Source organism: Melospiza georgiana, chromosome 30 (assembly GCF_028018845.1).
Source record: "Melospiza georgiana isolate bMelGeo1 chromosome 30, bMelGeo1.pri, whole genome shotgun sequence".
Taxonomy (NCBI): Eukaryota; Metazoa; Chordata; class Aves; order Passeriformes; family Passerellidae; genus Melospiza; species Melospiza georgiana.
This window is the reverse complement of record NC_080459.1, coordinates 568,897-582,310: the sequence shown is the minus strand read 5'-3', so window position 1 is coordinate 582,310 and position 13,414 is coordinate 568,897.

Below are 13,414 nucleotides of genomic sequence, written 5' to 3'. Positions count from 1 at the left end.
CCAAAGGCTGTCCATTGGTGTAAACTGCTTTCTTGGAACTGGATTGGAGGGCAGGTGTTGCTAAGCCATGCCTCTTAGGAACAATCTGCCCCTCCCCAAATGCCCGGACTACCAAGATCATACCAGGATAACAATGCTGGGCGGGGGCGACACATTGCAGTAACATAACTGTACATCTGTACAACTTCTCTTAACACACTTAGCATGTTCACCCTTTAATTGGGAAAGACAACCATCTCATTACTCATCTCAAACACTGTGGCATTCACATTCTCTGGAAAAATCCCTCCACCCAGGATTCTTCTCCTGGGAAGCTGAGAAGCCTCAGAGAAAAAGGAAAACAATTCTTATCTCATTTGCTTCTCCTGTGTTGTGCTCATGTGCAGAATGTGTTTGGAGATTGTTTACCCACAGGTGATTTGTTTGATTGGATTCTGGTGTGACTTATTTTGACTCATTGGCCAATTATGGCCAAGCTGTGTCGAGACTCTGGAAAGAGTCAGGAGTTTTCATTATTATTTTTTGAACATTTACTAAGAATCCTTTCTCTGTTCTTTAGTATAGTATAGTATAGTATAGTATAGTATAGTATAGTATAGTATTCTTTACTATAAGATAGTATTATAAAGTAATAAATTAGCCTTCTGACAACATGAAGTTAAATGCATCATTCCTGTCTTCATCAGGCATCCCTGCAAATACAATATAACACTTCCAAAATTCTTGATTTACTCAAAAGAATTTAAATGCCAAAAAAAAAATCTTCCTACGTCAAAAATTGAAATTATTTATTGGTCTTGAAAATTGGTTCCCTGGTGGGATGGGGCTGCTGGGTCTACCTGTCTATGGGGCACTGTGGGGCTCTGGGGTTTCCTGGATGAGGGTCGCCTGTAATGCCTGGCCACAGTGGGGTAGAGCCACTGCGGTGTCCTGGGAAAGGGCGAATGGTTCTACCTGGCTCTGGGGTCGTTCTTGGCTGCTGGGTCCATCAGCTCCAGCAGGACTTGGGTGAATTTTGGGGTGGGCCAGGTGGATCAGTTGTCCCCGGCCATCCTGAGAGCTCACCAGGGCTCAGTCGTGTTCGCTGACTCCAGTTCCAGTACTGAAGGAACCACTGAAGGCACTGCCCCAAGGAAGCCTCACAGCAGAACTGACACAGGGCATTGCCCTGGCAGAGGGACAGAGAAAATGTCTTGGCCGTGAGCAGCAGAATGGCCAGAAAGCCCCTGGTGCAGGAGTTCCCCACCAAAGCAGGTTGAAGGCAGGTTTGGGTTGCATTCCTGCTGTCCTGGCAGTGAAATTCTGGGCAGAGGGCACAGAGGTGTCTTCTCCACGGGGCTCCAAGGTGACACCGAGATGCTGTGAGGGAGCTGAGCCCTGCCTGAAGGCAGACTCAGCCCAGCAGGAGCCCCAGGCTGACACCGCGCTGGACTCCACACCTGGCTCAGGGGCGCCATGGTGCCATGAGTGGGGAACAGCTTCCCCTGAAACAGGGAGAGCTGAACCTTGGAGCCACCTGCTTCACAGCTGGAATGGTGCCAGCATCAGGGAGCAGACTAAAGACAAGAGGGAGGCCTTTGGTGTGAGATTCTGAGGAAGCTTTATTCGTCAAAGGGAACAGGCACCAAAGAGCCTCAACCACCAGTGTGCTCAGGATTTTATACAGCACTAGAACTGCAACTGAGCATGATCACTGAGCCAATAGGAAATCAGGGAGGGAGGAGCAAAAGGAGGGGGATACATCTCAGGGACCAATGGGGATAAGGGGGTGGAGAGTGCAGGTCACATGGGCCAATGGGGCCTCATACATGAGGGGAATTCTAGAGAGGCGGAACCTGCAGGGAAGGGGTTTATGGGAGACTGACAGGGAAGGGTCCAGAACAGGGGCAGAGTTTACAGGGATGGATAGGGAAGGCACTGGAATATAAGATGGGGATTATAGTGATTGAAGGGTAAAAGGGGAGGGATATAACCTGGGAATAATCTTGGGGAAGTGCAACATAGAGGGGGTGAACTGGAACAGACCATCCAAAAAACTATGAAATAAAAGGGCACTACAACAGCACTCAATAAAGAGGGATGCAGCACATGTTTTATGGTGCAAAAAGAAAGGATTAATCCTGTGCTATTTTTATAGGGTCTTTTTCTAAGCCTTTTTATAGGGTTTTTTAAGAACATCCCCTGTCTATCCCCAGTTGGTCAGCAACAAGTTGTTACCCTGTATTGATTGGTCCCTCAAACCCCTGGTGTGTACGTGCAGGAAAAGTTGTTTGTGAGAGATAGTATTCATTTTTCTATCTAAGAGTGAAAAAACAGTTTATACAGGTGGCTAGTCTTTATCACAGTCCTAGAGCTCTTTTTCAAGGAAAGTAGGTTGTTTTCCACAGTCCTAGAGCTCTTTCTGAGGAAAAACAAGTTGTTTTTCACTGCTCCACAACTCTGTTCTCACTAAGAGTTGTCAGCTTTCTCATGGCTTCTGTCAGCTCAGGTCAGGATTCAGTTTTTTGGCCTTTGGCTGCTGTTTCACCACCACAGAAAACATCATTACTGTCCCAAAAAATAAAAGCAGCTGAGATGCAGCTCACTGCCTTCTAGAAAGTGAAAAGAGAGGGAGGTGCCTGGAGGCCCATGAGAGAAATGGTGGTATTGAAAATGTGAGAAGCAAAGTTTTATCCATAGAGATAGTGCCTGACCTCAAGGAAGACCTTTCCTACCAGTCAAGACTTCCTTAGTGTCCTGGGGTGACATTATGATGCTTGTATCCCCATTCATATGTCCTGTGCCTTTAAGACCGACTCTGAAGAGTGGAAGTTTTGTTTGAGTTTCTCTTATCAGGGACACAGAGACGGGCAGGACATAGGGCTGTTTTGGCTTCTTCCTTGCAGCTTGCTGCTTTGCTTGCTCTCTTTTCTGCTCTTGCGTCTGCTCTGCTTTGGCCTCTGCTTATTAGCTAGTTTAGCTAAACAGTCCAAATTCCTTCCTGGACTGTTTCTCCTCTCCTGTTTCTGTGACCATCTCGAACCTGCTCCAGACTGGGACGTGGGAACACCGAGGGTTTGCACTGTTCGGCTGCAGCAGCTGCCCCAGCGCCGGAGGGAGTGAGAACAGAGCAACCACCCCCGAAAGAGACTTTCTGATTTTGTCATCTTTCTCAGAGCGGTGTCATCTGGTATTGTTCATTTTTTGTGCTGCGGGGTGCTGTGTCTGTCAAATAAACAGGTTCTTTCCACTTCTCTCTGAGGAATTCTTCCCGAACCAGTTGGGGGGAGGGGCTGTGAGAAAGCATGTGCTTTCTGGAGGGGCCCTCCTTTGCAGATTCTTTAACAAATTTGCCCTAAACCAGGAAACTTAGGGAACAGCCTGCTTCAACATCAATTATAAATTAATGTTATATTGCCTTTTATGGAAAGAAAACTAATGAGAGAAAATCTTGAAAATGGGAAAAATTCATTTGAGGTAATTGCTCATTGAAATATTTTTCATTAATTCCACTCCTGACAAAATTAATTCTTTAAGATAATTCTGGTAGAGGTGCAGTTCCTTTGGGTTTTGTGCACTCTGAGGAGTCCCATGGGAGATTTGGTGCCAACTCCATGAGCCTCAGTTCCTCAAAGAAGATGTCACAAATGTCCAAGAAAAGGAAGTGCGAAGCAAAGGCAGAAGACACCTTCCAGGGCCCAAGATAATGTTCTCCTCCCCACTGGATTTTTGCCCTGGTCAGATGGGACTGTCCAAGGGTGAGGGAGACTTCCTGAGCAATCCTTTGCTCTCTGGGCACTGATCAGATTGATGCCAGGAGAGGCTCCCTGGAGCAGAGGCTGGGCAGAGTTAAAGGAATAAAGCAGGGATTTATTAAAAGCCCTTCAAAAGATTCACCTTGAGCAGGACAAGAGCCCAGCCGTGGCTACACTCAAAATGGATGACTGGTCAGGAGTTTTCACACTTTTATAAGGTTTGGTCCATTTAAATATTTGGGTTAATTGTCCAGTTACAGCCTCAGGTTATGCAGTCCCATCATCCCGGTTTACTCTCCTCAATTCGCTGTTGTTTGCACTTTTTGGGCCTGAAGCTGCAACAATGTCCGGTTCTGGGGCTGGAAAAGGATTGTTTTGTCTGACTACACTGTGAAGAGAACTTGCTAACACTCTGTATGAAGTCCAGAGTTACAGACTAATGCAATACATAATCGGGAAATATGATAGCTAAAACTGAAGGCATCAGCCTGTTCAATGTTCCCTTGGTTCCATGGGGATCCACAGTGTCACAATGGCCACTTGTTCCCATGAGGTTCCCCAGTGTCACCGTGGTGTCCTTGGACCCACCTGGTCCCAAGTGACCCATGGTTCCATGAGGTTCCCCAGTGTCACCATGGTGTCCTTGGACCCACCTGGTAACAACTGACCCATGGTTCCATGAGGTTCCCCAGTGTCACTATGGTGTCCTTGGACCCACCTGGTCACAACTGACCCATGGCTCCATGAGGTTCTCTGGTGTCACCATGATCACTGTCAGAGGCTGGATGAGATCAATGTCCTGACACACCATGGGACAAGCTGTCAATCAGTCACACAGTAGGGACAGTGCTAACCCAGCCCTGATTACCCGAGTGATCAGAAATCCCACCTGGGGGAGGCCCACAAAGGCCCGGCGGCTTAAAAACATGGAGCACAAGGTCAGCCCCTGGTATGGACTCTGCCTTCTCCTGGGGTTTGTGTCTCACCTGCACTGGAACCCTAGGAACTGATAGTCATATGTGCGTCTTTCTATAGAGTTTCTGTCTTTCTGTCTCTCTCTCTTTCTTCTTCTTCTGATGCTCTTTATATGGAACATTTTTAGGTACCTCAATAGCTTATGTGTTCAATGATTTTTAGGTCAAATGAGCTAGGTTAATGAAGTTACTGCTATGATGAGTGTTTTATGTATAATTGGATGTTGCATTAAATCCTCTTCCAAAGTTTCTTGGTTTTTTGTACTTTCCCAGTAAAATTTTGTGTCATTTTGACCTCTTGAGAATATCTGGCTGGTGTTTATCCTGTGCACCAAACTCAAGTAAAGGAGCCTTTGGTCATCTCCAGCATTTCAGTGTTTTGGGCTGTTACACCCCACAGGCTCACAATGGCCTCTTGTTTCCACACTGGCCCCTTGGTTCCATGTTACATGGCTTTGCATGGGTCTTCAGGGGTGAAGAGATAGCCGAGAATCTTGCTTCATGATCAGAAGGCTGGATTTATTAATTTATGATATATATTACATTATGACTATACTAATAGGAATAGAGAGAAAAGTTCAGAAGCTGCTAAGCTAAGAATAGAAAAGGAATCAATAACAACGGAGCTCAGCTTGTCTTTGATTGGCCCTTAATTGTACACAAGCAACATGGACCAATCACAAGTGCACCTGTTACATTCGAGAGCAGCAGATAACAATTGTTTACATTCTCTTTCTGGGGCCTCAGCTTCCCAGAAGGGGAAAAATCCTAAAGAAAGGATTTTTATGAAACATATCGGTGACAGTTCCATGGGGCCCAACAGTGCCACAATGATCCCCTTAGTTCCACAACTTCCCACAGTGTTGTAGAGAATACATTGTTAAAGGAGTAAAGTTCCAATGATAGTTCTAGATTGTTTGTTTAATGTTTTATAGTTATGTAAAATTCACTAATAATTGTTTGTCAAAGGTTTTATAATTATGTAAATCCCCTTACCATTGGGTATTGCCCCTGCTGCTCCCACTCTCATCTTAAATGGCGAACCAACCGAGACCATAAAGAAGATGATTACATCAACTAATAAGCAAATATGAAACTCCCATAAGACTTAGCAGAAAAGGATTACATAACAAAAACCCCTAGAACAACGAACCACCATGCAAATAAAGAATGAAAATAACGCCTCTAAACAGAGAGAACATCAGACAATATCAAAGGTCAGAAATTCTTCCTTTCATCACCCTAACCAGAGTGGGCCAAGAGCAGTAAAAGATTATGAACCTGAAACCAACAGGCATCTACTCAGACACTCTCATGAGGAAAGAAGACCCAGCTCTGCTGGACGGTGGAGCTGACCTCCTCCTCCTCCTCACCATCTCGGGAGGAGCGGTGGTGTGCACACACCCCCATGGGTCCCCTACCTAGACTGTTTCCGGTAAAGCTGAAATCACTAAAGAGCTGGTCACGTGTCATTCATAACAGTCTTGGGGACTGGTCTGGGACAGGCCACACCAAAGAGGACTGAGGGCCTCCGGGATATCTGACCCTATCTGGAGCGGTGGGCAGCAGCCTAGGACCAAAGAGTGTGGAGGATCATTGGTGAGTAAAGGTGGTGGCAGGAGTAGGAGGCAAGCGGAAGAAGTGTGTGTGAGATGGGGCCTGGCAGCCCGGAGCCCCGAAGCAGCTGTGAGCCTCTGAGTACCGCAGTTCCAGACTCCTGCGAGGGGACCGGCCACAAACGGAGGGAAGCAAGAGAAGCCTGAGTGAGTGAGACGCCTCCCAGGGGAATAAAGTGGGCCCCCCCTCCGGGTGTGCAGAGGAATAGAAATGTGAGTGGCACACAAGGGGTCTGTCATGGTTTGACCCTGGAACAATGCCAGTGCCCCCATGAGAATACCCTCTCCCTAGTATCTGCTGTGAGATGTGACCAGGAATGAGAAAAGCAGGCTCCTGGTTAGAAATAAAGAAAACTTTATTAACTAAACTACAAGAAAAGAAGAAAAAAAAACATAAGGAAAATGAAAACCTTACAAAAGCATTTTCCTCCTCCCCCCTATCAAATTTCCCAATGCAATACATTCCCCCAAATCACCAACTCTCAGTCCAGCACCACCCTTTAGAATACTCAGTCTTCAGTTCATGAACAGGAGAGGAGTCCTTCTTGCACCCTAGGCTTCCCCTGGAAACATGTTGAAACCTTGTGTGCTTCCATGTCACTCAGCACCACCCGGAAAATCCTTTTGCCATCGTGACATCTTCCTTCCACCGTCAGTGCTCTCACCACTGTGCATGGACCAGAGCTGCTTCTAGGGTTGTCTTTCAAGGATGCCTTGTCTCACTCCAAAAAAGGCACAGTCTCTCCTTCGAGACATCTGTCCTCCCCCAATTTTTTCACCCCCTGGGGCCGAGGGGTACCCACACTGAACCCTCCTGGTTCTGAGGCACTGCCTCCCCCTAAGTGCAGTCTCTGTGTCACAGGAAAAAAAATGGTTCCGTCTATGGCCATGCAAGAAAAGTCCAGCCAAAAGGCTACTCCGTCATCTCTCCCCCCACTCAAGAGTCTTCTGCACTTCCCTAGTGGCCCATTCCCTCTTATCTCATCTCTTATCTCTTTTCTCATTCAGCTCCAGGAGGATCAGCATTTGCAAGGTTTCTGTCATGCAGGAAAAGGGTTAAAAATTTCAGTCTCTGCCTGTCCCAGAGCTCTGGAACTCCCATGCTGCCCTGCTGGGCACCTTCTCGCCGCACTCCCCCCCTTCTCCTCCTGGGCCGGCTGCTATTACATTCCATTGCTGGCTCTCCATTCTCTCTTCTGGTGAGGGGCAGGGGGGTGGCTGCTCAATGTCTCTTGGTGCTCCTCCATCCTTCCATCCTCAAGGGCCTCTTCACTTCCCATCTCTGTCCAGACCCAGGCCTACCCCAGGGCTGCCCCTTCCCCACCCAGCAGCAGCAGCTGAATGGGGGAGGGAGATCCGACCTTTTTCCCTCAAAGTCCCAAGAGAGCTTCTCAGGGGCGCAGCTCTGGTTTTTAAACCCTGTGTGTTCTCACAGGTGAGTCCGAACCTCACTGGCTACATCAGGTGCCAATATTAAAATATGAGCACCCATTGGTTTGACCACAGCATCCCAGAATTCCCATTTCCCGGTCAAACCAGCACAGGTCGGCTTTCCCCTTTAAGGCTTGGCAGGTGCCCTCAGGGCGTGCTGAGGGTGGCAGACGAATTGGTGAGTTGGCATGCAAACCCCGAATGGAGCTCTGGGTGCAAGGAGGATCGGGGCAGTGTGAGTCACACACAATCCCTGCAGTGGGGGGACACGGGTCCCTACCAGGGTTTAGGGTGCCCCAAGTACAGCAGCAGCACTGAGTAGAGCCAAGAGGGCCTCAGTGCCCAGGGTGGGACGGCGGTGCTGGGGGTTCAATGTGCCACGGTTCAGGTAGAAACCATAAACCCACTGGAGACACCTGGGGGGATTGGGGTCACAGGGCAGGGCAGGGCTGGGCTGGGCTGGGCTGGGCTGACAGGGCAGGGCAAGGCTGGACCTACCCCTTCTTCCCCCACACACAAAATGTTTAGAGCCAACAATCTCCTCCAGTGTGTCACAACAGGCAATGTTGGAGGTGAAATCCCAATTGTGGCCATGGGCACCTGGCTGAGAAGGACAGTTCTTTTCCATAGGAAGGAAAGCACAGAGCCCCAAGGTTTGGAAGGCAGGTGAGAGCCTCAGTAGGCCAAGGCCAGCTAGACTTGTCAGTAATGGCAGATTTTGTATTTAGGGAATTTTGGAGGTGGAAACCCAAATTTGGCCATGGGCACCTGGAGAAGCAGGACAGTTCTTTCCCATGGGAAAGAGAACATGGAGCCTTCTGCAGTGTTTTGGGGACAGATCAGAGGTGACCATTGTGAAAGTACGGCCAGCCAGACTTGTCCTGGCAATATTCCTATCGGAAGAATCCCTGGTTATCCGGAACTTTGGAGGTGAAATCCCAATTCTGGCCATGGGTGCCTGGAGCAGAAGGACAGTTCTTTTCCATTGGAAAGGAAAGCACAGAGCTCCAGTGTTTCAGCAGCAGATGAGAAGTCACCCTCAACATGCAAAGGTCACTTGAACCAGTCAGGCAGTCCATGGGAGGCCAAACCAACCAGACATCTTCTGTGTTCCCTTAGTTTTATGGGGCTCCATAGTGTCACAGTGGTGCCTTGGATCCATGGGGCCCCACAGTGACATAATGGTGACTTGATTCCATGGGTTCCAGCAGTGTCACAATGGCCCCTTGATTGCAAGAAGACCTGCAGTGTCACACTGGCCCCTAAGTTCAATGGGGTCCCACAATGTCACAGTGGCCCCTAGGTGTCATAAGGCCCTGCAGTATCACAATGATCCCAAGGATTCCATGAGCCCTTGCAGTGTCACAATGGTCTCCGTAGTTCCCCAGGCCCCACAATGTGACATGACTCCTCTGTTCCATGAGCCCTGCAATGTCACAATGGACCTTTGGACCCTGGGGCTTTGCTGTGTCACAATGGTCTCCTCTGGCTCCACAGTGTCACAATGGACCATTGATGACAGGAGGCCACTCTGTGTCACCCTAGAGTTTTGGTTCCATGCAGCCCTGCAGTGTCACAATGGTCTCCTTTGGTTGCCCAGTGTCACGCTGGACCACAGATGGCATCAGGCCCTGCAGTGTCACAATGGACCTTTGGTTCCATGCAGCCCTGCAGTGCCACAAAGGCCTCTTGGTTTCATGAGGCCCCACAATGTCACAGTGGTCCTCCCAGGGTCACAATGGTCTCACTGGTTCCATGAGGCCTCACAGTGTCACAATGCTTTGCTTATTCCATGGGGCCTCACTGTGTCACAATGGTCTCCATGTTTCCATGAGTCCCCTGAGTGTCACAGTGGTCTCTGTGATTTCATGCCCCTCACTGTCACAATGGCCCCTTGGTTCCATGAGGCTATAGAATGTCTTAATTGTCTTTGCATGGTTCCATGAGGCCTTGCAATATAACAATGGACCTTTGGTTCCATGGAGTCTTGCAGTGTCACATTGGCCCCTTGGTTCCATGACACCCCAAAGTGTCAGAATGGTCGCCATGGTTCCATGAGGCCTCATGGTGTCACAATGGCCCCTTGGTTTGATGGGGCCTTTTAGTGTTACAATGACCCCTACATTCCATTGAGCCACCCAGTGTCAGTACAGTCCTCTTGGTTCCATGAGGCCCAGCAATGTCACCATGGTCTCCATGATTCCATGAGGCCCCACAGTGTCACACCAGTCCCTTGGTGTCACACAGCCCCACAGTGTCACAGTGGTCCCTTGGTTCCATGGCCCTGTGCTGCTGCATTCCCCCCTGCCCTTTTCAGGCCGCCCTGCCAGCTGAGAAATGCTCCTTGGGCCTCGGCGTTGGCCAACAGCCCCTGGGCTCAGCTCCTCTTCAGCTCATCACAAACACTGTCTGCTCCAGGCATTGCTGCTGCCCAACCAGCTCCTGGTTCCTTTAGCAGCAGCCCTGGGAACTGTTTTTGTTCCCTCGGTGGCACAAGATCCTTGTTCTCACCCTGCCAAAGAAAGCTGTTGGTGCCAAGTGCGGCCAGGATGAACCATTGCTGGGACTGAAGCCCCTCTCTTGGGGCCCTACAAACAGCGCTGCAAAAGGAGCTCTTGAAGCTCTTCTGGGCCAACGACTCCCTCTGAGTGGGGCCTCTCCAAGCCCGGAACTCTCCCGTTTGCTGCAATCGGGGATCCTGAACAACCACAGAGCCTGGGCCAATCCCCCCACTCCTCCAGGCTCAACCAGTTTTGTGGAGAAAAGAAGAAACATCACAACTTTATAAAAGTTGTAAAACTCGGTATGTTTATTACGGCACCGGACACATGCGGAGAAAACTCTCCTCAAAAGGCATGCGTACCTCTGAGAACTTCAGATCTCCTTTTATCCCCCTCTCAAATACATATGCATACAGTTTCACAATAGGTTCATACATATTCATTTTTATGGGTTTCACGTGACTTTTACCACTAGTTCCTTTTTATCAGAAAGAATTCCGAGGTCAGGCTGACTTGCCCTTACAGCAGTCCCTGTCTCTCTCTATCATCTTCTGTCTCCTCTGCTTTATCTCTGTCTTTCGCTGAAGTAACTTCACTGAGCTGAGGCCTTGCAGTCTGGCTAAATAACTACGATTTCTAACCACAGACTCAACACAAAAATGTACATTTCACCTAAATTAAAATGGATTTCTATCCTGGAAAATTTTCGCTTTGCTTCAAACCCTTTGCCCTTTGCTGGGGAGATGCCAAAGCATCAGCAGTGAACATTGCCTGCCCTCAGGGGAATTGCTCACAGGTGCCTTGCACTTGATAGTGGAGCCCTGGAAAAAGTTAAAGATAGAATGTAAAATGTTAAGCTTTGTGTTTTCCTAGATCAACTGCACCTGCGTAAGCAGTATGATAAATTATATAATTGTTAGATTGTTTAGTAATTAAATATAATTATTATATAACCATAAGAAGAATAATGAGAAACTATGTTTGAAATTCAGAGGGGGGCTAAATCTATGTATACAATAGAACGATATAAGTTTAATAATTAACATGAAAGTTATATAACGATAGAGTATAAAAACATCATCATTTCAGATGTATGGTCGGAGTCAGATTTGGGTTGAATATACCCCTGGCACCCAGAGCTCTTAATAAAAAGCACCGCATATAATCGTTCCGTGATTATGTGGTTTTGAACGCTAACATTTTGGCGACCCAGATGGGCCCTTGTGAGTGCTGCTGAGCGAATTCGCGACTCGATCATGCTCCAGCTGGCACCGAGGGATTCTCGGGGAGCCCATCAGCTGCAACCGCTCCCGCCGCTCACAACGTCCCCAGGAGAAAGGTAAGGGACTTTTTTTTTTACTTTGGTTGTGTTTTGGATGCCTGCCAAATAAGACACAGTGAAAGCTATGCTTGGTTGGGCTAAAGGAATTCCTGGTGGTACAAGCCTAGGCGCCATTCCGTAAGACAATCGCGAAAGCGTTGCGGGTTCGGCAGTTTGTGGTATATTTGAAATGGAGAAACTTAAAGGGCTTTTGGGCAGTAGCACCCCTATCCCACAAACTTCTCCTTTCGGGTGCTTATTAGCACATTGGAAACAGGGTAATTTTGGGGAAGAACTACGTAAAACTAAATTGATTGATTATTGTAATTCATGGTGGCCAGAATATGCCTTGGAGAACGGTGAAAAATGGCCAAAATACGGTACTCTGCAATATAACACTATTTTGCAGTTAATGTAGTTTTGTAAACAAGAAGGAAAATGGGATTAAGTACCATATGTTGATCTGTTTTTCTATTTACGGGGAAAGCCAGAATGGCAGGATGAATGTGGATTCTTAGTGATTAAAACATCTGCAAAGTGTGGAGTTTGTGAGGAACGTTGTTTAGAGCACTTGGCATTAAAAGAAAGCCTGAGCAGGGAAAATTATACAGATATTGATTTACAAGTAGCTCCAATAGGAACAAGAGAACCTAACCCTATCCCACCTATTTCACCTCTTGCATCTGTCCCTATCCCACTGCCTGGTCCTAACCCACCTAGTCCTGAACCTGTCTTGTCTACTACACCTTTCCCTCTTTATCCTCCTCTCCCATCATCACCTGATCCCTCTTCCTCAGAAGATGAGCAAAACTTAACTGTGATAGAAAGGGGAAAGAGGTATGCAAGTGAAAAAGATAGCAACGGTAATGAATCAGTGACCCCAATAGCCCACAGAACCCGAAGTTGGTCAAAGGTTGCCCCAATTGTGAATAGAAAAGGCATAAGCAAACAAAAACGGACTGTGATTGCCCCCTTGCGGCAAGGTGTAGGAGTGGAAGGGCCAATATTTGTAAAAGTGCCTTTTTCCCCAGCAGACTTAGTTATTTGGAAACAGTCAGCCAGAACTTATAGAGAAAATCCTGATAAAATGGCACGAGTAGTAAAAATGGTTATAAAACCTCAAAATCCTGACTGGGATGACATAAAAGTAATATTAAATACTCTGATGTATTCTACTGAAAAAGAAATGGTACTTAAGGCCACCAAAGAGAGGGCAAGGGAGGATATTAGAAATGGACTAGTAACAGGGAATTCAGATGCAAATTTCCCAGTTGAGGATCCAAATTGGGACCCTAATTTATTTTGCGATATGAGGAAATTACGGAAATATCAAGAGTGGATCCAAATAGGAGTTCAGAATGCTGTGCCCAAAACTATAAATTGGTCCAAACTATATGAGGTTCGACAGGAAAAGAAGGAATCTCCCACTGCGTTTTTGGAGAGGCTTAAGGAGGTAGCAAGGAAATATACAGATCTTCAAATGGACACAGAAGAAGCAAAGGTTCAGCTCGCTCTCATATTCTTGGGCCAATCACAGGATGATATTCGTAGAAAATTGCAAAAATTAGAAGGGGAAGAATTAAGGAATTTGGATAAGCTACTTGAGGTAGCCTGGAAGGTATATAACAATCACGAAAGAGAAGTTAGTAAAAAGGAGCAGCAGAATCTTTTGGCAGTAATACAAGGGAAAGGGAACCCAAATTTCAGGGGACGTAACAGGAATGGTCAGGGTAGGAGACCAGTTACCCAGGGGTTAAGCCTGAATCAACATGCATATTGCAAGGGGGTGGGACACTGGAAGCAAGATTGTCCAGAATTGTTTCACCAGGACAATCAG